Source organism: Aegilops tauschii, chromosome 4 (genome assembly GCF_002575655.3).
Source record: "Aegilops tauschii subsp. strangulata cultivar AL8/78 chromosome 4, Aet v6.0, whole genome shotgun sequence".
NCBI classification, from domain to species: Eukaryota; Viridiplantae; Streptophyta; class Magnoliopsida; order Poales; family Poaceae; genus Aegilops; species Aegilops tauschii.
The window spans coordinates 31,579,773-31,604,703 of NC_053038.3; positions in this window are offsets into that span (position 1 = coordinate 31,579,773).

A 24,931-nucleotide genomic window follows, 5' to 3' on the forward strand; every position below is an offset into this window, starting at 1 on the left:
CTTTCCAAATACAAGTGCTATCGCATTGATGACAGAGACACTTTATTCTTCGAGGACCGGATTGTCGTTCCTAAGGGTGATCTATGGAAAGTCATAATGAACGAGGCGCACAATTCTCTTCTTTCCATTCATCCTGGAAGTACGAAGATGTACCATGACCTCAAGCAGTCGTATTGGTGGACTCGAATGAAGCGAGAAATCGCTCAATTCGTGAATGAATGTGATGTCTGTCGAAGAGTGAAAGTAGAACACCAACGACCAGCTGGTCTCCTCCAACCTCTTGCTATCCCAGAGTGGAAGTTTGATCATATTGAAATGGACTTCGTGACTGGATTTCCAAAGTCCAAGCGTGGAAATGATGCTATCTTCGTTGTCATTGACAAGCTTTCTAAAGTGGCTCATTTCCTTCCAATCAAAGAATCTATCACAGCAGCTCAGTTGGCAGAGCTATACACCTCCAGAATTGTCTCCTTGCACGGTATTCCACAATTGATTTCTTCAGATCGTGGAAGCATCTTCACTTCTAAGTTCTGGGACTCCTTCCAGAAGGCCATGGGCACCAACATTCGTTTCAGCACAACTTTCCATCCTCAAACTAGTGGCCAAGTCGAGCGAGTAAATCAAATTCTTGAAGATATGCTCAGGGCTTGTGTCATTTCCTTTGGCATGAAATGGGAAGATTGTCTTCCATATGCCGAATTCTCCTACAACAACAACTTCCAAGCGAGTTCGGGCAAGGCCCCATTCGAGATTCTCTATGGCAGAAAGTGTCGTACTCCTCTCAATTGGTCAGAGACTGGTGAACGCCAACTTCTTGGCTATGACTTAATCACAGAGGCTGAAGAAATGTGTAAAGTCATCTGTGAAAATCTCAAAGCCGCGCAATCGCGCCAGAAGAGTTACTATGATAGTAAGCACCGTGATTTGGCTTTCGAGATCGGAGACCATGTCTACCTCCACGTCTCTCCAATGAAAGGCACTCGTCGTTTCGGTATCAAAGGGAAGCTTGCCCCTAGATATGTGGGTCCTTTCAAGATCATTGGCAAAAGAGGCGACCTCGCCTATCAACTTGAGCTTCCTTCCAACTTCCCGAACGTGCACGGCGTGTTCCACGTGTCACAGCTCCGCAAGTGCTTCAAGACGCCTGAGCGCACCTTCAACTTCGAAGAGATTGACCTCCAAGAAGATCTGTCTTATCATGAGCACCCCGTTGCTATTCTTGAAGAAACTGAGCGCAAGACTCGCAACAAGTCAATCAAATTCCTGAAAGTGAAGTGGTCGCACCATTCCGACCGAGAAGCCACCTGGGAACGCGAGGACCACCTCCGTTCCGAATGTCCGGAGTTCTTTCAGTCCTAGATCTCGGGACGAGATCCTCTCGTAGTGGTGGAGTGTTGTAACACCCCGGATGTAATTTTCCATCATTGTAACTCCGACTCTTGCCATTTTTCGGCTATGTGTTATGATATTCCCTTCGTGGTCGGGTTTTTTTTTCGTTTTGCATTTTGTTCGTGTCATGCATCTCATATCATGTCATCATGTGCATCCCATTTGCATACGTGTTCGTCTCATGCATCCGAGCATTTTCCCCGTTGTCCGTTTTGCAATCCGGCACTCCCACCTCCTCCGGCGCACCCCTCTTGTTTCTTTTCATGAGCGGGTGATGAACGCTCTCGGAATGGACCGAGGCTTGCCAAGTGGCCTTGGTATAACACCGGTAGACCACCGGTATATATGTGAGACCCCCCGAAATTTTCGGATCCCCGAAACCTAGCCTCTCCCTCCGCGCGCCGAACGTGTCCGCCCGACACCGGATGAAAGCCGCCGCCGCCCCCGTCCAGTCCCGTGGCAACACGTGGCAGCCCGCCGCCACCCGTACGCCGCGGCCCGGGGAGCCCGCATCCGGCCCGAGAGCCGACGGCGCCTCGCCCGCGCGCCGCCGCCGTCCTCCTCCAGCGCCCCCGCGCCTCTGCCGCCGCCTCGCCGGCGCCTCGCCGCCGCCGCCGTGCGCCATCACCGCCGGCCGCCGCGCCACCCTGCGCCTCCAGCCGCCGTCCCTCGTCGTCGCCGCCCGGTGCCGCCTCCCTCCGACCGGCTCCTCCCCGCCGCCGTCGCCCTCTCCTCCTCCCGCCGCCTCCTCTCCCCCAGCGCCCCGAGCTCCGGCGAGCCCGAGCCGGCCCGAGCTCGAGCCCGATCTGAATCTGGCCAGGGTTGATCTCTTCTTCCTCCCCCGATTTTCCTCCAAGTCTTTATTTCTTACATTCAGTTGCATACTTCCTCATGGCATAACTCTCTGCATATAGCTCCGTTTTGTGCGTGTAATATATCGAAATGTTTGCATCGTGATGCTCTTCGTTTTCTTCCGTTGTGCCATGTTCATTTGAGTCTATCTTGATGCCCAAATCTCTGGTGCAAGAGTGCTAGTTGCTGTTATCTGCTGTTACTTATCAGAACTTGAGGATTTGTTATTTTTGTTGCATTTAATCTGTGCATCTTATGGGCATGAGCTCTACATGTGTTTTGATGTATGCCATGCCATATTTACAGAGGTGTATGCCATGTATTTTTGTGATCTTTGTGGTGACTAGCACAAGCATGCAAACTAGGCTCCGTAATGTTTCTGATTTCAGGGACTTGGTAATTTTACTGTCTGAGACTGCTGTTATTTTGTTGCTATGTATCCATGTGTCTACAGAGAGATCCATGCTTATTTTAGAGATGTTCAGTAAGGATGTTTTGTAGATATTGTTGTAATTGATCCATCCAGGCACTTGTTTGCAATTATGGAGTGCCTTAGCATGACTCAATATTGCTCTACTTTTGCTATAAAATATTTCTGGCAGATTGTTTACGTGTTATTCAATTTTACCAAGCTTGTTGTAGTTGTTTCATACATGATATGTACTTGCTTTTGCCATGGATAGCTTCATAAACTTGCCATATTGCTGTAGGTATGCTTTATTTGTCACGCATTGCTTTGTGATGAGTGCATCAAGCTCACAAAGATGCCCTCATAATATCTGTTTCTGCCATGCTCTGTTTTCTAAGGCTGAAAGTTGTTAACGAAACTTGCTATGTTTAGATGGTTGCCATCATATCTTCTGGTCTTTTTTGGCTTATGGTCAGTAAGGGACTTTTGTCATATGCATTTAGTAGAATACTTCCATGCCTTGTGTTGCCATGTTAAGTTTCTGTAGCATGTTTGTTTCTTGCTCTGAACATTGCTACCTGATGCTGTTTCAGTCATGTCCAGTAATTTCACCAAGTCTGTGAACCTGATATCTTTTGCTCTTTTGTCATGCTTGTTTGAACCTGTTATGTTGTGATCTAGCCGTAGCTCAGTGTTCATCTTTTGACAAGCATCTCCTGTAGTTTACTGCCATATGCTTTGTTGCTATGTTGGGGTGCTGTAGCATAGTTTCTTGATGTATTCTAAGTGCTATCATGCTGTTACTCGCAGATTCGTGTCATTCTTGTCTTGCTTGCCATTTGCAAACCGTGCATCCGTTTCCGGTGATCTTTATATTGATTTCAACCGAAATCATCTCATCTTTCCAGTGGAATGCTTGGTTTGCCAAGTTACTGCCTTGTTCATCATTTTTCCTTCCGGAGCACGCATATGCATCGGATATCATATCTTGCATATCATTCATGCATTGCATCATGTTGTTTGTGCATCTCCCGTGATTGATTGTGGTTCCTTTGCTTGTGTTATTGTTTTGGGTAGAGCCGGGAGACGAGTTCGTGAACGAGGAACCTGTCGAGTACGCCTACGAGGATCATGCTTTCGACAACTCTGAGAACCTTGCAGATAAGATGGCCATACCCTCGAAATCACTTCTATCTTTGCTTAGCTAGTTGTTTGCTCTATTGCCATGCTGCGCTACCTACCACTTGCTATATCATGCCTCCCATATTTTCCATGTCAAGCCTCTAACCATCCTTTCCTAGCAAACCGTTGTTTGGCTAAGTTACCGCTTTTGCTCAGCCTTTCTTATAGCGTTGCTAGTTGCAGGTGAAGTTCAAGTTGGTTCCATGTTGGAACATGGATATTTTGGGATATCACAATATCTCTTATATTATTAATGCATCTATATATTTGGTAAAGGGTGGAAGGCTTGGCCTTATGCCTGGTGTTTTGTTCCACTCTTGCCGCCCTAGTTTCCGTCATACCGGTATTATGTTCCTTGAGTTTGCGTTCCTTACGCGGTCGGGTGATTTATGGGACCCCCTTGACAGTTCGCCTTGAATAAAACTCCTCCAGCAAGGCCCAACCTTGGTTTTACCATTTTCCACCTAAGCCTTTTCCCCCGGGTTTTCGCGAGCCCGAGGGTCATCTTTATTTAAACCCCCGGACCTGTGCTCCTTCGAGTGCTGGCCCAAACTGGGCGATGTCCGGCGCCCCCTGGGCAACCAGGGTCTATGCCAACCCGATGTCATGCCCATCCGGTGTGCCCTGAGAACGAGATATGTGCAGCTCCTATCGGGATTTTTCGGCACATTCGGGTGGCTTTGCTGGTCTTGTTTTACCATTTGTCGAAATGTCTTGTAAACCGGGATTCCGAGACTGATCGGGTCTTCCTGGGAGAAGGTTTATCCTTCGTTGACCGTGAGAGCTTATGATGGGATAAGTTGGGACACCCCTGCAGGGTATTATCTTTCAAAAGCCGTGCCCGCGGTTATGAGGCAGATGGGAATTTGTTAATGTCCGGTTGTAGAGAACTTGTCACTTGACCCAATTAAAATACATCAACTGTGTGTGTAGCCGTGATGGTCTCTTCTCAGCGGAGTCCGGGAAGTGAACATGGTTTGAGTTATGTATGAACGTAAGTAGTTTCAGGATCACTTCTTGATCATTTCTAGCTTCGCGTTCGTTGCGTTGCTTCTCTTCTCGCTCTCATTTGCGTATGTTAGCCACCATATATGCTTAGTGCCTGCTGCAGCTCCACCTCATTACACCATCATTCCCTATAAGCTTAAATAGTCTTGATCTCGCGGGTGTGAGATTGCTGAGTCCTCGTGACTCACAGATTCTACCAAAACAGTTGCAGGTGCCGACGATGCCAGTGCAGGTGACGAAACCGAGCTCAAGTGGGAGTTCGACGAGGAACGTGGTCGTTACTATGTGTCTTTTCTTGATGATCAGTAGTGGAGCCCAGTTGGGACGATCGGGGATCTAGCATTTGGGGTTATCTTATTTTCATTTGGATTTGACCGTAGTCGGTCTATGTGTGGATTCTGGATTATGTATGAATTATATTTATGTATTGTGTGAAGTGGCGATTGTAAGCCAACTCTCATTATCCCATTCTTGTTCATTACATGGGATTGTGTGAAGATCACCCTTCTTGCGACAAAACCACTATGCGGTTATGCCTCTAAGTCGTGCCTCGACACGTGGGAGATATAGCCGCATCGTGGGCGTTACATATTATCTCTATCAGATCTCACTTTCGCAAGTGGCCGTGAAGGGATTGACAACCCCTTTATTGCGTTGGTTGCGAGTTCTTGTTTGTTCGTGTAGGTGCGTGGGACTTTTGAGGAGCCTCCTACTGGATTGATAGCTTGGTTCTAAAAAACTGAGGGAAATACTTACGCTACTATTGCTGCATCACCCTTTCCTCTTCAAGGAAAACCAACGCAAGCTCAAGACGTAGCAAGAAGGATTTCTGGCGACGTTGCCGGGGAGGTCTTCGCTCAAGTCAAGACATACCAAGTACCCATCACAAACTCATCTCCCTCGCATTTACATTATTTGCCATTTGCCTCTCGTTTTCCTCTCCCCCACTTCACCCTTGCCATTTTATTCGGCCTCTCCTTCCCAATCTCCTCTCTCTTTCGCTTGCCCCCTCCTTCTTCCTCGCTTGTGTTTTCCGTTATGTCTGAAATTGGGGAGATTATCGTCGATATGGACAATAATGATAACATGGAAAATTCTGATGCTCCTGCTAAAGAACCCCCTATCTTGCATACAAAAATTTTTCGAATCGGTAGTGGTAACATTATTGGAAAAGGGTTTATTCAAGATTTATTTACTTGTGTCAGTCCTTTACCTTCTATGGGTGGTTCTATTCTTCATAAAACTAGTAGTCTTGCGGACGCTATTGCCATGCTTGTGGTTGAACTTGAAAGACAATTTATGCACATGCATCCTTGCATACAAAGAATTTTCCTAGAATTTTCTAATATTGAGCATTCTTCTGTTAAGCGCGCAGCTACTATCTTTTTGTCACATGAGTTTAGATTTATAATAAAAGAAGCCAAAGAAATCTTTGCACACTATAGGGTGGACGCCGGTCGTCCTCCCATAGAGGCAATCCTCTTCGATCAAGAAGAAATTATGCGTTTTCAATCTTTGGACTATGTTGCTTTCAACGAAAACCTTAGAAAAAAGGTTCCTACCAATGTCCTGGTTGATAGAACTTCCGAACTTAATAGTGATTTTGCTCTTAGAAACAATGAGCTAGGATACTCTCTTGAGTATAGGCTCACGAAGTTTTGCCAAAAGAATGCTTATAATGATGAATTAATTGTGCAATATGAAGGGCCAAAGGAGGAACCCATACCTTCTGAGATTGATCTTGGGGACTTTTGTCCCATTAAATTTAGCCCTTTTGATTACTTTTGCTTGCCTCAAATAAAACTTGCTGCTCAACGTAGAGAATATGAGATGAGTTTTCGTGATCTATCTTATTATTATGCCACTACTTAGATCTATCCTCGCTTTTATGCCTAGCTAGGGGCGTTAAACGATAGCGCTAGTTGGGAGGCAACCCAATTTTATTCTTTGTTTTATTTTTTTGCTTCTGTTTAGTAATAAATTTACCATCTACCTTCTGTTTAGATGTGTTTTTATGTCTAAATAGTGTTTGTGCCAAGTTAAACCTATAGGATCTTCTTGGATGGCAACTATTTGATCTTGCTGAAAATTCCAGAAACTTTCTGTTCACGAAAACAATTGTTTAAAATCACCAGAACGTGATAAAATACTGATTCCAATTGCAGTAGATCAATAAACAAATTATCTAGGTCGTCCTATTTCGGTAGAATTGTTTGAGTTCCGGAAGTTTGTGGTAGTTACAGATTACTATAGATTGTTCTGTTTTTGACAGATTCTGTTTTTCGTGTGTTGTTTGCTTATTTTGATGAATCTATGGCTAGTAAAATAGTTTATAAACCATAGAGAAGTTGGAATACAGTAGGTTTAACACCAATACAAATAAAGAATGAGTTCATTACAGTACCTTGAAGTGGTGTTTTGTTTTCTTTCGCTAACGGAGCTTACGAGATTTCTGTTGAGTTTTGTGTTGTGAAGTTTTCAGATTTTGGGTAAAGATTTGATGGACTATGGAATAAGGAGTGGCAAGAGCCTAAGCTTGGGGATGCCCATGGCACCCCAAGATATTCATGAATAGCCAAAAGCCTAAGCTTGGGGATGCCCTGGGAAGGCATCCCCTCTTTCGTCTTCGTTTATCGGTAACTTTACTTGGAGCTATATTTTTATTCACCACATGATATGTGTTTTTCTTGGAGCGTCTTGTATGATATTAGTCTTTGATTTTTAGATCACCACAATCATCCTTGCTGTACGCACCTTCTGGGAGAAACCCACATGATTAGGATTTATTAGAACACTCTATATGCTTCACTTATATCTTTTGAGCTAGATAGTTTTTGCTCTAGTACTTCACTTATATTTTTTTGGAGCACGGCGTGGCTTAATTTTGAAGAAATTGTTGATCTCTCATGCTTCACTTATATTATTTTGAGAGTCTTTTAGAACAGCATGGTATTTGCTATGTTTATAAATTTGGTCTTAGAATGATGAGCATCCAAGTTGAGTATAATAAAAACTATCATAAAAAGTGCATTTAACTCTAGGATCAATTTGATGCTTGATAATTGTTTTGAGATATAAAGGTAGTAATGCTAGAGTCATGCTAGTTGGGTAATTATGAAATTGAGAAATACTTGTGTTGAAGTTGGCAAGTCTCGTAGCATGCACGTATGGTAAAAGTTGTGTGACAAATTTGTTGCATGAGGTGCTCTTTTGATTGTCTTCCTTATGAGTGGCAGTCGGGGACGAGCGATGGTCTTTTCCTACCAATATATCCCTCTAGGGGCATGCATAGTAGTACTTTGCTTCGAGGGCTAAGTAAGCTTTTGCAATAAGTATATGAGTTCTTTATGACTAATGTGAGTCCATGGACATACGCACACTTACCCTTCCACTTTGCTAGCCTCTATTATGCCGCGCAACTTTCGCCGGTATCTTGAACCCATTATTTACCTTCCTCAAAACAGCCACCATACCTACCTATTATGGCATTTCCATAGCCGTTCCGAGATATATTTCCATGCAACTTTCCACCGTTCCGTTTATTATGACACGCTCCATCATTGTCATATTGCTCTTTGCATGATCATGTAGTTGACATCGTATTTGTGGCAAGGCCACTCTCATAATTTTTCATACATGTCACTCTTGATTCATTGCATATCCTGGTACACCGCCGGAGGCATTCATATAGAGTCATATTTTGTTCTAAGTATTGAGTTGTAATTCTTGAGTTGTAAATCAGTAAAAGTGTGAGGATCTCCATTATTAGAGCATTGTCCCAAGTGAGGAAAGGATGATGAAGACTATGTTTCCCCCACAAGTCGGGATGAGACTTCGGACTTTACAAAAAATAAAAGAGGCCAAAGAAGCCCAAATAAAAAAAATAAAAAAAGAGAGGCCAAAGGAGCCCACCAAAAAAATGAGAGAAAAAGAGAGAAGGGACATGCTACTATCTCTTTTCCACACTTGTGCTTTGGAATAGCACCATGATCTTCATGATAGAGAGTCTCCTATGTTGTCACTTTCATATACTAGTGGGAATTTTTCATTATAGAACTTGGCTTGTATATTCCAATGATGCGCTTCCTCAAAATGCCCTAGGTCTTCGTGAGCAAGCGAGTTGGATGCACACCCACTTAGTTTCTCTTGTTGAGCTTTCATACATTTATAGCTCTAGTGCATCCGTTGCATGGCAATCCCTACTCACTCACATTGATATCTATTGATGGGAATCTCCATAGCCCGTTGATACGCCTAGTTGATGTGAGACTATCTTCTCCCTTTTTGTCCTCACAACCACCACCATATACCACCATAGTGCTATTTCCATGGCTTGCGCTCATGTATTGCGTAAGAGTTGGAAAAAGCTGAAGCGCGTTAAAAAGTATGAACCAATTGCTCGGCTCGTCATCAGGGTTGTGCATGATGGGAGTATTTTGTGTAATGAAAATGAAACATGGCCTAACTATATGATATTGTAGGGATAAGCTTTCTTTGGCTATGCTATTTTGATAAGACATGATTATTTGCTAGTATGCTTCGAAGTATTATTATTTTTATGTTTTATAAGATTTTATCTTGAGTCATTTGGATCTGAACAATCATGCCACAATAAAGAAAATTACATTGAGAATTATGCTAGGAAGCATTCCACATCAAAAATTCTGTTTTTATCATTTACCTACTCGAGGACGAGCATGAATTAAGCTTGGGGATGCTTGATACGTCTCCAACGTATCTATAATTTTTGATTGTTCCATGCTATTATATTACTTGTTTTGGATGTTTATGGGCTTTACTTTACACTTTTATATCATTTTTGGGACTAACCTACTAACCGGAGGCCCAGCCCGTATTGCTGTTTTTTTTGCCTATTTCAGTATTTCGAAGAAAAGGAATATCAAACGGAGTCCAAACGGAATGAAACCTTCGGGAGCGATCTTTTTGGAACGAACGTGATCCAGAGGACTTGGAGTGCAAGTCAAGAAGCAATCGAGGCGGCCACGAGGGTGGAGGGCGCGCCCCCTGTCTCGTGGGCCCCTCGAGCGTCCACCGACCTACTTCTTCCTCCTATATATACCCATGTACCCCGAAAACATCAAAAGCGCCCACAAAAAACTATTTCCACCGCCGTAACCTTCTGTATCCGCGAGATCCCATCTTGGAGACTTCGCCGGTGCTCCGCCAGAGGGGGAATCGATCACAGAGGGCTTCTACATCAACACCCTAGCCCTTCCAATGAGTTGTGAGTAGTTTACCACAGACCTTCGGGTACATAGTTATTAGCTAGATGGCTTCTTCTCTCTCTTTGGATCTCAATACAAAGTTCTCCTCGATCTTTTTGGAGATTTATTCGATGTAACTCTTTTTGCGGTGTGTTTGTCGAGATCCGATGAATTGTGGGTTTATGATCAAGTTTATCTATGAGAAATATTTGAATCTCCTCTGAATTCTTTTATGTGTGATTAAGTTATCTTTGCAAGTCTATTCGAATTATCAGTTTGGTTTGGCCTACTAGATTGATCTTTCTTGCAATGGGAGAAGTGCTTAGCTTTGGGTTCTATCCTGCGGTGTCCTTTCCCAGTTACAGCAGGGGCAACAAGGCACGTATTGTATTTTTTCCATCGAGGATAAAAAGATGGGGTATATGTCATATTGCATGATTTTATCCCTCTACATCAAGTCATCTTTCTTAATGCATTACTCTGTTCTTAATACTCTAGATGCATGCTGGATAGCGGTCGATGTGTGGAGTAATAGTAGTAGATGCAGAATCGTTTCGGTCTACTTGTCACGGACGTGATGCCTATATACATGATCATGCTAGATAATCTCATAATTATTCGCTTTTTTATCAATTGCTCGACAGTAATTTTTTCACCCACCGTAATACTTATGCTATCTTTAGAGAAGCCAGTAGTGAAACCTATGGTCCCTGGGTCTATCTTTCATCATATAAGTTTGCCATCTACTTTTATTTGCATCTTTACTTTTCCAATCTATATTATAAAATACCAAAAAAATAATTATCTTATCATATTATCTCTATCAGATCTCACTTTCGCAAGTGGCCGTGAAGGGATTGACAACCCCTTTATTGCGTTGGTTGCAAGTTCTTGTTTGTTTGTGTAGGTGCGTGGGACTTTTGAGGAGCCTCCTACTAGATTGATACCTTGGTTCTCAAAAATTGAGGGAAATACTTACGCTACTATTGCTGCATCACCCTTTCCTGTTCAAGGAAAACCAACGCAAGCTCAAGACGTAGTAGCTCAGCGCGCCCATTGCCTCCTGGAAGAGCTCGTGGCGGACGACGCCCCGCTCGTGCGGAAACTTGAGCGCGCGACCAGGTCCATCCCCCACAGCAGGGGTTGCTGAAGGGGTCCGAAGCGGCTCGCTCCCTCCCAGCAGGGGGCTAGAGCCCGGCGCTTCCCCAGTCGCCGTGTGGGCCTCGGCGGTGGCCAGGATGGGTGAGGCCAGCTGCTCGGAGAAGAAGCCAGGATCGAGGTCATCCAGCCGCCGTCCACAACCCAGGGTGGAGCCCTTGGAACACGTCCCGCGCCCGGACTGGGCCGTGAAGGAAGGGCAGTAGGAGCGCGGGATCAAGGCGCCAGGCCGGCGCGCCCATCTCCCCCGCCGATATTGCACCAAGCGCGGCGGGCTGGCGTGAGACACTCAGAGTCAATGGAGGGTGCGGGGTAGGAGGAGGTTGCTCTTCGGAAGATTTCGTCGCCCTGGCGAAAGGGGGCCTGAGAAACCATGATTAGGAGGGAAGATGACACCCAAGAAACTACAAGGATAAGGTACTCACTCGTCCACGGCAATATACCACCTCTGCTTCAACGGCCGGAAGGCATCACCGATGTAGCTCGGAGACCCTTTCCTCTTGCGGAGCGCATCGAAGTCCAGGCGGAGCCAGCCGAAGCCCTGGACGCGGCCACCAGCGATGGGCGCGGTTGGTGAGGCTCCTGAGGGGACGTCCTCGGGAGTGCTAGGCTGAGGGGAGCCCTCGGGCTCCGCCTCATGGTGATCGGCCGGAGCCTCGGGGGCTTCGGCCTCAGGAGCAGCGGATCATGTCGCCCCCTCAACCGTCACCTGAGGGCAGGGGTCATGAGCCCCAGGGGATGGCGCCTCAGGAGCCTCGAGCACTGTTGGCGCCGCAGCAGTCACATTTCCAGCCCTCGGCAGCGCTCGCCCCCCTGCGCCCACTCTTGGGGTGAGCTCAGCGCTGGCGGCGGGGAGGGGAAACACGGAGACAGGGTTCTCGCGAGGCCCTTCAAGGTTAGCCGGACGCAGCCCCCACTCATCGAAAGGGGGCATTTGCCTCGGGAACTCCACCCTGTTCGAGCAGCAGTATAAAAGACAACCTTCCTGCGGCATGTCGGCTGGTGAAGGGTCGCCAGTCAGGACCTCGAGCACTGTTCGTCGCGCCTCAAGGGGAAGCCCGGACTCCTGGAGCCTCATACGGTCCGTGCTGCCGGACAAGGCCCACATCGGTCGGGAATGGCGCTGAAGTGGAGCTACGCGGCGCCGGATGAACTCCTTTATCACCATGGGCGCAGTTATGCCAAGACCCTTCGGCCTCTTCAGCCAGAGCCAGGTGAAGGCAAGGCGTGGGTCAGCGAGCCTCTCGTGGCCCCAGCCGGAGCTGGGGACGGCGGGCGCGACGGAGGCGAGAGCAGGGGGCTGAGCACGCTGACGTCCACAAACACCCATCGTGTCCGAAACCCGCTCACAGAAGGCGGAAGCTCAAAGTCAATCCCTGAGCCGGCCGTCGCCGCCACGGCCTTGAAGCTCAGGCACCCCGAGCATTGGCGGGGATCGGCCAGGTGCAGCGAGAAGAAATGGCATAGGAGGGCCACGGAAGGGGCAATGCCCACCATGGCCTCGCAGACGAAGGCAAAGACGTCAAGAAGGGCGACAGATTGGTGATCTACGTGCAGCATATGGATCTGATAGTGGGAAAGCACGACATTGAAGAAGGTGGAGAAATGAGGAACCAGGCCGGCCCACAGGGCGTCAATGAAGAATTGGACCTCAGTGGCTGTCCTATGAACAGAAGCTCGGGATGCAGGCCAGGCCACCGTCCCCCCCCCATTCGTTGAAGCCGGTGGCGAGCGCCGGGCGGAGCTTGTACATGGCTTCGTGGTTGAGCACCAACGATCGACCACAGCAGGCTCAATGGCCGGAGGTGGTCCGGCTAAGGACCGGGACTTCTTCTTCCCCTTTTTCGTTGAGCTCGGCGCCATGGCAACGGGGAGGGCAGCTCGGGTCGGATTGGGCGAAGAGGCTGTGTTTCGAGAAGGCGGAGGAGTTGGGGTAGTGCGTCGCCAGCAATGAGGGAATAACTGTGTAGGAAGCTGTGGCCGCCTAGCCAGGCGGATATCAAGGCTGCGTGGGGAAGCGGGGCCGCCCACGTCCCGTCAACCTCCACGCGTCAACCGAGGCCGCAGGCTGTTGGGGCCCGCGGCGCTTCGCACTTGCCCATTGGCTTTGCCTCGAAGCCAAGTACGAGCACGCCTTGGGCCCGGGGCTACTGTCGGCGTCCTGGGAACGGGGGTCCCCAGACTTGCCTACCTGTGGCCCATGGCGTGGCTCTACCAGTGGCCCTGTACGGCCCATCTTCACCAGCAAGCACTCAAGACCCTCGCGAGGGGCTAAGGCTCGTGAGGCGGACGACACAAGACCTCCTCGGGGGCGGCCTCACCACGCCGTCTCGCGAGGGGCGGATTGATCAAGACAAGGGGCACCTCGCGAGGTCCCTGTGACGCAACCCATGACGATCAAGGCCAGGCGGGCGCCAGCGCACGCAGTGTACTCGTTTCCTCTTTGGTGCTAAAGAGGCAAGTGCAGGCGAGAAGTCCCGAGGCATCAGGAAAAGGTTTCCATATCGGTGCAACAAGACCAAGACAAGCAGAACGGCAGGACGGAGGTCACCATGGAGCCCAGGACGGCGTCATCACCAGAGCCTTTGGCAGGCGAAGACCACCTTTAGTCACGATAACTTGTACTAGTTGTCTCCCTTCAAAATTGGTCGTTGTTGGATCCCTTCCCGCTCAATATTTGGGAAGAGGAACAGGGCCTCTATAAATAGGACTAGCCACCATAGTAGGAGGAGACTGATCCAGACACAGATCATCCTCATCCACACAAGCTCACCGAACTCAAGAACACCTCTCATCAGGAGGCTGTTCTTCCCTTGTACTTGTTCATCCTCAGCACAAGAGGCAATCCACCACACCACACTGGAGTAGGGTATTACACCACAACGGTGGCCCGAACCAGTATAAACCCTGTGTCCTTTGTTCTGCGAGTTCGATGCGCTGAGCCTTGAGATCGTGGAGAGCGTGTGAGCTAGGGGGGGAGGAGAGATCTTCGTGCGCACCCCAGAGTTCGAACCTTAAGGGGTTTGCCGGAGCCCGAAATCCGACAAATCCTTCATAAATTATAGATACGTTGGAGACGTAGCAACGTGGTCTTTTATCAGGAAAGCCTTGACGACTACAAGGTTGCCTTGACGGCCGACCATCATGGGGCCCTTCTTTCCTCCACCGTATGTGAACAGGAGACCTTTTTCCAAACAGGGCACTCGCCTCGCACCGCCTGAAGTGTGCTGACTTCTACTCCCAAGGGTCGCCGCACTGCGTGCTGAACGACTGCAGTGGTAGCGCGGGATATCCCGACCTCGGCCCACAATGAGGCATCCAAGGGAAACGCCACCACTGGAGTGGGAATGACCGCTTGCCTGGCTCAGAGGTGATGTGTTCAGAATCATCAAAAGAGTCGCTCTTAATATCTGCTTCTGACGTTCGCTTGATTTTGTAGAAGAAGAGTACCATCGCGCCAATCCGAAGACTCCTCGGGTGTGCCAAAGCGCAACTCCAATCTTGGGTCTTCGGCACAGGCCAGGGACCATGCTGAACATGCGGCTGACAGCGGACCTTTGGAGGATCCTGACGATGTTTTGGTTACCAATTCCGAAGTTGAGAGTGTGATGAATCACCGCCGTCGGAGAGAATCCTTGTGCCACGTCGCCTTTACCAACCAGGAGTTCAATGCATTTAACTAGGTGGATGCGTACCTCGCGGTGGCCCAAACGGGGGTTGAAGATCGCCTATCTTCTGTCCTCCAATGTGCAGGTGCGAGACAAGTGTCTTCGGAACAGATCATAAATCCTAACCTAGTAGCCCCCGAGCCTTAATTTGGGCGGGACGTCCGAGTTAAGGATCTGTAACCATATGTTGTTTTGAGTTTGTAGGTCGCGATGGAACGGAATAACAAATTAGCCGAAGACCTTGAGCTGAGCCGAACACAGTTGGCCGATGCTAAAGCCGAACTGGAAGCAGCTAAGAAGGCCACCAGCGAAACTCATGGTAAGCAGAGAAGCTTTAGAGTGCTTGAAAACTGTATGGCGTTTCTTGCTTATAACACCATATTGTCCCTGTAGCCACCGAATCCATGGTCCAACTGCAGAAGGATCTGGAGGTGGCCAAGGAATCCCAGCGGCGCGCGGAGTTGCAGCATGAGGCTGGTAAACGAGTACTGACACGAAGTCATGAGGAGAAGAATAAGCTCAAGGTGGAAAATCAGCATAAAGCCCAAGAAATCGAGTGTTTAAAATCTCAGTTGGCGCAATCCCTGGAGGAGAACCAGAAGCTAAAAGGCAGCATATTCAGTAAGTGACAAATTCATCTTACATCTACAGGGATGATCACAATATTTTGAAAAAAACATGTCGTGCCTGTTTGCTAGGTCTCCTGACAGGACGGCCGGAAGAGGAGGTCGGTTCCTTTAGCGGGAACCTTTTGAAGGAGTTGACCAAAACAGACGGGAGAGCCCGGAAGGCCATGAAGATCATGGTTAAGGCATTATGGCCGCTGGAAGTGCCACTAGAAGGCATGGCTGAGCTGTCTATGTGCTTTAAAGGAGCGAGGTGGCGCTTTGAATTGTGGAAGAAGCAAGCCTGCTGGGAAGGAGCGCGCGAGGTCTGGGCAATGGTGAAGGCCCGGTTTACCAAAGTCGAACTTGAACATATGGCTCGAGTTGGACCCATGGGGCCGGATGAGCTGGAAATACCCCTTAGCTTAATATATGACCAGGTAATGCCTGCTGCTCGGTACTCTCAACAAGATTGTGCTTTGGGCAGTTTGATAGACAATATTGACAAGGAGTAGGGTGCGTGATTCTATGTATCCATGTACTTTACATCGCGCTATCTCGATCCATAGCAAAACATTGTCTTAACCGGCCATCGGCTTCCGCCTCCCCGACCAGTGGTCAGGGAGTGTTCTGTACTATGTGCCATGAATAACAAGGAAACACTTCCGGTAACCAGGCAATCCGTCCATTTGGTGTGAACAGACAAAACATGCGCAGAGAGCTATGTTATATTACTTTTTAACGTAAGAAACATCTTCCGAAGAAAATAGTTCCTCCAAGGGTTCCTTTCTTCAGGTATAGTATGTTGACCATAAACCATAAGTCCGGATGCCAATAATATACATATGTTAGTGGTTTTTAGGAACCAAGAATTGTAGGCTGCAGCGAGCGCCTGGTTATTTTTCACTTCCCCTAAGGCCAATCCATTATTTTCTCTAAGAACACTAGCTTTCGGCTTCACCTGTCTGAGGTACGTATCCGGAGTACCCGGTCGTCACAATCGCAGAGGTGCTCCCTTTACTCCCTAGCCGAACAATCGGAAACATAGGGGTAGACAAAGGAGCCAAGCAACCCAGCTTGGCAAAGGACTTAAGTCAAATAGGTGCATATAATGGCTTGAAAGATGTGGGAAGGATATGAGTTTGGATAAGATAAACGAGTTGTGCGATGAACATATTAATTGGCTTCTTTAAAAGGAGCCCCCAGGTAAAGATGGGTAGTTCTTGATAACCCACAAGTATAGTGGATCGCAATAGTTTCCGAGGGTAGAGTATTCAACCCAAATTTATTGATTCAACACAAGGGGAGCCAAAGAATATTCTCAAGTATTAGCAGTTGAGTTGTCAATTCAACCACACCTGAAAGACTTAATATCTGCAGCAAAGTATTTAGTAGCAAAATAGTATGGAAGTAGCGGTAACGGCGACAAAAGTAAAAGTAGCAGTTTTGTAGCAATTTTAACAGTGGCAACGGAAAAGTAACTTAGCAAAGATCAATATGAAACGAGCTCGTAGGCAATGGATCAATGATGGATAATTACGTCGGATGGCATTCATCATGCAACAGTTATAACATAGGGTGACACAGAACTAGCTCCAATTCATCAATATAATGTAGGCATGTATTCCAAATATAGTCATACATGCTTATGGAAAAGAACTTGCATGACATCTTTTGTCCTACCCTCCCGTGGCAGCGGGGTCCATTGGAACTAAGGGATATTAAGGCCTCCTTTTAATAGAGCCGGACCAAAGCATTAGCACTTAGTGAATACATGAACTCCTCAAACTACGGTCATCACCGGGAAGTGTCACGACTATTGTCACTCCGGGGTTGCCGGATCATAACATGTAGTAGGTGACTATAACTTGCAAGATAGGATCAAGAACACAAATATATTCATGAAAACATAATAGGTTCAGATTGAAAATCATGGCACTCGGGCCCTAGTGACAAGCATTAGGCATAACAAAGTCATAGCAACATCAACCTTCGAACATAGTGGATACTTGGGATCAAACCCTAACAAAACTAACTCGATTACATGGTAAATCTCATCCAACCCATCATCGTCCAGCAAGTCTACGATGGGATTACTCACGCACGGTGGTGAGCATCATGAAAATGGTGATGGAGGATGGTTGATGATGATGATGGCGACGATTTCCCCTCCCGAGGAAGGACAGGGCTTGGCAGCGGCTCCGTATCGTAAAATGCGATGAATCCTTCTCTCTTATTTTTTTCTCCCCGAACGTGAATATATGGAGTTGGAGTTGAGGTCGGTGGAGGTCCAGGGGGTCCACAAGGACGGAGGGGGCGCCCATGGGGGCGGGCGCGCCCCCCACCCTTGTGGCCAGGGTGTGGGCCCCCTTCGGTGGAATCTTTCGCCAATATTTTTTATTAATTCCAAAAATCATCTCCGTGAAGTTTCAGGTCATTCCGAGAACTTTTATTTTTGCACAAAAGTAATGCCATGCCAATTCTGCTGAAAACAGCGTCAGTCCGGGTTAGTTCCATTCAAATCATGCAAGTTAGAGTCCAAAACAAGTGCAAAAGAGTTTGGAAAAGTAGATACGATATAGACGTATCAACTCCCCCAAGCTTAACCCATTGCTTGTCCTCAAGCAATTCAGTTGACAAACTGAAAGTGATAAAGAAAAAGTTTTACAAACTCTATTTGATCTTGTTGTTGCAAATATGTAAAGTCAGCATTCAAGTTTTCAACAAAGATTATGAACTAACCATATCCACAATAACATTTAGGTCTCACATTTACTCATATCAATGGCATAATCAACTAGCAAGCAATAATAATAAATCTCGGATGACAACAGTTTTTCAAAACAATCATGATATGATATAACAAAATGGTATCTCGCTAGCCCTTTCTGCGACCGCAAAACATAAATGCAGAGCACCCCTGAAGATCAAGGACTGACTAGACATTGTAATTCATGGTAAAAGAGATCCAGTCACAGTCATACTCAATATCAATTAATAACAATGCATACAAATGACAATGGTGCTCTCTAACTAGTGCTTTTTATAAGAGGATGATGACTCAGCAACAAAAGTAAATAGATAGGCCCTTCGCAAAGGGAAGCAGGGATTTGCAGAGGTGCCAGAGCTCAAGTTTTTGAAATAGAGATAAATAATATTTTGAGCGGTATACTTTCATTGTCAACATAACAACCAAGAGATCTCGGTATCTTCCATGCTACATACATTATAGGCGGTTCCCAAACAGAATGGTAAAGTTTATACTCCCCCACCACCAACAAGCACACTCCACGGCTGGTCCGAAACAACGGGTACTGTCCAACTAACAACAATCCTGGTGGAGTTTTGTTCGCAATTATTTTGATTTGGTTTGAGCATGGGACTGGGCATCCCGGTTACCGGCCATTTCCTCGTGAATAATGAGCAGAGTCAACTCATCGTGAGAATAACCCACCTAGCATGGAAGATATTGACAGCCCTAGTTGGTACATGAGCGATTCGAGCATACAAAATAGATCATTACTTGAAGGTTTAGAGTTTGGCACATGCAAATTTACTTGGAACGGCAGGTAAATACCGCATATAGGTAGGTATGGTGGACTCACATGGAACAACTTTGGGTTTATGGAAGTGAATGCACAAGCAGTATTCCCGCTTAGTACAAGTGAAGGTTACAAAAAGACTGGGAAGCGACCAACTAGAGATTGACAACAGTCATAAACATGCATTGAGATTAACCAACATTGAATGCAAGCATGCGTAGGATATAAATCAGCATGAACATAAATATCGTGGAGGCTATGTTGATTTTGTTTCAACTACATTCGTGAACATGTGCCAAGTCAAGCCATTCGAATCATTCCAAGGAGGATACCTGATACGCCTTCATCGTATCTACTTTTCCTAACGCTTTTCCAATTGTTCTGGACTCTAATTTGCATGATTTGAATGAAACTAACCCCGGACTGATGTTGTTTTCAGTAGAACTACCATGGTGTTGTTTTTGTGCAAAAATAAAAGTTCTTGGAATGGAACGAAAATTTGCGAGGATTTTTTATAGAATAAATGAGAATTTCTGGAGCCAAGAACCATCGTAGGGGGGCACCTGGGTGGGCACAACACACTAGGGCGCCCCCCCTCTAGGCGCACCCACGTGGGTTGCCCCCACCTGGTGGCCCCGCAGACCATGAAACCGACGCTATAAAATCCTATTTTTCTAGAAAAAAAATCAGGGAGAAAGAATTATCGCGTTCCACGAGACGGAGCCGTTGTCACCTCCTGTTCTTCATCGGGAGGCCATATCTGGAGTTCGTTTGGGGCTCTAGAGAGGGGGATCTTCGATCTTCGTCATCACCAACCCTTCTCCATCGCCAATTCCATGATGCTCCCCACCGGGAGTGAGTAATTCCTTTGTAGGCTCACTGGTCGGTGAGGAGTTGGATGAGATTCATCATGTAATCTAGTTAGTTTTGTTAGGGCTTGATCCCTAGTATCCACTATGTTCTGAGATTGATGTTGCTATGACTTTGCCATGCTTAATGCTTGTCACTTTAGGCCCGGGTGCCATGATTTCAGATCTAAACCGTTTATTTTATCACCATTATATCCATGTTCTTGATCTGATCTTGCAAATTATAGTCACCTACTACGTGTTATGATCCGGCAACCCCGGAGTGTCAATAGTCGGGACCACTCCCGGTGATGACTGTAGTTTTAGGAGTTCATGTATTTACCATGTGTTAATGCTTTGTTCCGATTCTCTATTAAAAGGAGGCCTTAATATTCCTTAGTTTCCAATAGGACCCCGCTGCCACAGGAGGGTAGGACAAAATATGTCATGCAAGTTCTTTCCATAAGCACGTATGACTATTTACGGAATACATGCCTACATTATATTGATGAACTGGAGCTAGTGTCGTATCGTCCTAGGTTATGACTGTCACATGATGAATATCATCCAACAAATCATCGATTCAATGCCTACGAATTTCTCTTACATTGTTCTTGCTAAGTTACTATTGCTATCGTTACTGTTGCACTTGCTACAAAACTACTGCTATCACTGTTGCTGTTACTGTTGCTGCTGCTACTATTATCAAAACTATCATACTACTTTGCTTGCTATAGATAATTAATCTCCAGGTGTGGTTGAACTGACAACTCAGTTGCTAATACTTTCAAATATTCTTTGGCCCCCCTTGTGTCGAATCTATAAATTTGGGTTGAATACTCTACCCTCGAAAACTGTTGCGATCCCATATACTTGTGGGTTATCAAGACCTTTTTCTGTTGCTGTTTTTTTTGACAAATTGACAGTAGGAGAGGCTCCTACTATTGTTTACTCATACATATATAAAGGTGGTTACATGGTGGGGTGGTATGTACAGGGGGGTGATCACCCACTGGAGAGAGGGTGCCAAACTAAGGAAAGAGGAAGTAGATGTTACAAGAGAGAGTTACAAAAATGAAGCACTGAGGCAATATGTGCCCCTTTAACCCTGTGTTGAAGCAACTCAAAGTCTTTTTTGAATCTGTCCAGCCAAGAGCGTATCGATGGAGCCACCCCCTGAAGTGCTTGTTGTTTCTTTCCTTCCACAAGCTCCAGGCTGAGGTAATGAAAATTTCCACAAAGAGTTGGTAGGGCCAGGCTGCCCTAGCTTCGCTAATGACATCCAGGCGCGAGCTGAACGTGGGCCATGTGATCTGTAACTTGCTCCAGCAGGCTTGACTGAACGAGCACGTGAAGATCATATGATCGACCGTTTCTTCAACGTGGCGACCACACATGAGGCAATCATAGTAATTCCCAATGTTATAATGGCGCCTCCTCAGCATATTGCGGGTGTTGAGACGGTCATGGAAGAGCAGCCACCCGAACACCTTGAGCTTCGTTGTACATTTAGATCGCCAGAGCAGGTTGAAGGTAGGGTGGGCACGGGCTTCTCGGAAGCAAAATTTGTAGTAATCAGATGCCTTGAATTTAGTTTGCCCCACGTATATAGCCAGATATCAGAGGTCGAGGTGGTCGGGTTAGTGTGGCAGGACCGCAGGAGAGGGTTTGAAGGTCCCGTAATTCATCGAGAGCTTGGGGTGTGAGCGGTAAATGAAAGTTCTCATGCAATGTCATGCTCTCCAAGAAACGGTTGACAGAGACATCTTCATGCAACGCAAACTAGAAAACCCGGGGGTGTGAGTCTTGTATTACGTTGTCCAGCCAGAGGTCTTTCCAAAAAAGCATCGTCGTCCCATCAACCACCAGAACTTTAGAAATCCCGCAAAATTTGGGCGTGAGTTTAAGAATGTCACGCCACCAAAAAGAGCCCAACGAATCTGTGGCATGTGGTATTTTGTCAGGGTAATAAGCGTCCCGGATCAAACTGACCCATGGTATATCCATCTTCTTATAGAATTTGTGCACAAATTTCATCAGGAGGGCTTCATTTTGAATTTTTAAGTTGATCACTCCCAGCCCTCCGCATTTCTTTGGTTTGCAAACCATATCCCAGGCAGCTAGGGAATTACACTTGTCTCCTTGTTCAGTCTTTTTTGTCCAAAGGCATCGGTGTCTGATTTTATCAAGCATTTCAAGTATCTTGGGAGGTATTTTGAAAGTGCACATGGCATAGATCAGCAAGGACATGAACGTAGCGTTAAGCCAAGAGATTTTACTCCCATACGACATCATAGCAATGGTTGGGGTAAGTCGATGTTCTGCACTTGAAACGATGGGCATGAGGTCCTGAACATACGGTTTTGATGTCCCAAGAGGTAGGCCCAAGTACGTAAAAGGCATTTGACCAGCAGAACATCCAAATATGCTAGCCAGAGAGATGGTCTCCGCTTCATCCAAGTTGATGGGTATTAAGGTGGATTTGTGAAAGTTGATCTTGAGCCCAATTGAGGATGCATAGTCGGTGAGAATCTCTTTGACTAGAGTGATTTGGCAAGGGAACGCAGGCAGGACAAGGATGGTGTCATTGGCGTACTGAATAACTGGGTAGTCAGACATCGCAGCACATGGGAAAGGTAGGTCAATTTTACCCTGTCTGAAAGCATCATTGCTAGCAGCCTGAAGAAGATCCGCAGCAAGCACAAAAATGAGGGAGAGAGCGGGTCCCCTTGGCGCACTCCACTATGGCAATGGAATTGCCGACCCGGCACACAATTGAGCAACACCGGCGAATGACCTGAAGATAAGATGCTTTTGATCCATGCAATCCATTTGGCATTAAACCCCATATGGCGCATGATTATGATCATAGCCTCATGGTTAATGGTCTCAACGCCTTGGCAAAATCCAGTTTGAGTAAGATAATTTTCCTCTTTGATGTTTGACATTGATGGATGTATTGGAACGACCAGGCGAGACAATCTTGTATAGTGCGCCCTTTGATGCAACCGTATTGGTGACGGTGGACAAGTTGCAAGATGACCCGTTGAAGACGGTTGGCCAGCAATTTAGTTATCAACTTGAGGCAATAATTGAGCAGTGTAATCGAGCGGTAATCATTGACTGATTCTGGTGAGGTAACCTTGGGAATGAGTGTGATCAACCCATCATTCATGCTTGTGAGATCCAGCGAGCCATCATGGAATTGGGAGCATAGGTTGTAGAAGTCATATTTTATGATAGGCCAGCAAGCTTTGAGGAAAGAGCGACTAAAGCCATCCGGGCCTGGGGCTCGATAAGCAGTCATCTCTTTCACCACATCGTCAATCTCATCATGCGTAAAAGGGTCGGTGAGTTGATCTATGTAGGTAGCTCTTTGGATAATGGTAGGTAGATCAAATTTCATCTCAGAGTGCGACGCCGTGCCTAGCCGATCCTTATAGGTTTGGAACAAAAGAGCTTCTTTTGCCGGCTGATCATCAATTTGGTTTCCATCCTCATCACGGAGGCATGCAATGTTGTTTCTATGACAACGCTCGTTGTTCACTGCTTGAAAGAACTTAGTGTTCTTGTCTCCAAACTTGATCCAACAAATTGTACATCGTTTTCTCCAGTATTGGTTCTGGTATTGAAGGAGGCGTAAAAAGTGTTTCTTGAGAATTCTTCGGAAGTTGTCCTCAGGAATAGACAAAGAACGTTTATTCTCTAGTTCTTCCAGATTAGCCAGGGTTTTATTACAGTTATCAATGGCAATGGAGAGACAAGAGATGTGTTTATTCCATTCAACGCGTATCGAAGGGCTTTAAATTTTCGGCAGAGAATAGTTGCAGCATTTGTAGAATGGACAGGTTTTGACCAGACATCCGTGACCAAATCCATGAAGCCCGGGTGAAGTATCCAAAAGGGTTCAAACGGAATAATTTAATTCTAGGGATCTTTGTTTCAATTGAGACGACGCATGGGGTATGATCAGAGACCGGCTTCCCGAGAGGTTTAACAAGTGTCTTGGGGTAGATATTCGTCCAATGCAGTGATGTAAAAAACCAATCGAGTTGTTCTAACAATGGATCCTGCTGCATATTACTCCAGGTGTAGGCGCAACCTTTAATAGGGAGTTCAATTAAGTTTTGTGAGCGTATAATATCATTGAACGTGGTCATGTCCGAGATGCTACCGCCAGGCTTATTACGATTGTCAGGGCCCCTAATATAATTGAAGTCACCTAGAAGTAGCCAGTCGCTCGTGCTCGGGATATCAAGATCGTATAGCCAACTGGTGTATGTGTCGCATTCATCACCCGAACAAGGGCCGCAAATGTTAGCCAGAGTCCAAGTCTGTGGGCTCTGCGTGCTGAAAAAGTTAACAACCAAAGTGAAAGATTCAAAGAACATGACAGTGACCGTAAACATTGAACTTTTCCAAATAGTAACTAGACCACCTGAAGATCCACGAGAAGGAACATAAGCAAATTGGTCAAACTGATGCGGACAGCAAGATTTGATAAACGCAAGATCAAAACAAGTCTTTTTTGTCTCTTGCAGACAGACAATAGAACACCCACTAGCCTTGATCGCGTTATTAATAGCTAGTTGCTTGTCTTCAGAGTTTAAACCCCTAATGTTCCAGGATAGTATGTTCCAGCAATGCAAAAGTGGCATAAGAAATAACTCAATCAAGCAGAGCTAGGCGAAGCATCGGCGCCCCTCTCCTCTGCCTGAGATGTACCTGCTTGAGATGATTCTTCAGTAGTGGCAAGAGCAGCCAGCAAACTTCAGAAGTAAGCTCATTAGCAGGGACAACGCAGCGATGAACACCAATGGTCTGGAGAGTAGCAATAGGAGTTGGTGGTGGGATCGCTGTATGATCATCCTCCATTTTCGCGGAGGAGGAGGCAAAAGAAGGGGTCACACGAGGCTTGACTTTCGAAGTCACCACACGGCTATCAGAGGGAGGAGGCACACGGAAACCGTTGTACTTGTTGATACGATCGCTGCGTCGAACTTCAGTCGTGGATATTAGAACTGGAGCACATGGGCGATGTCCAC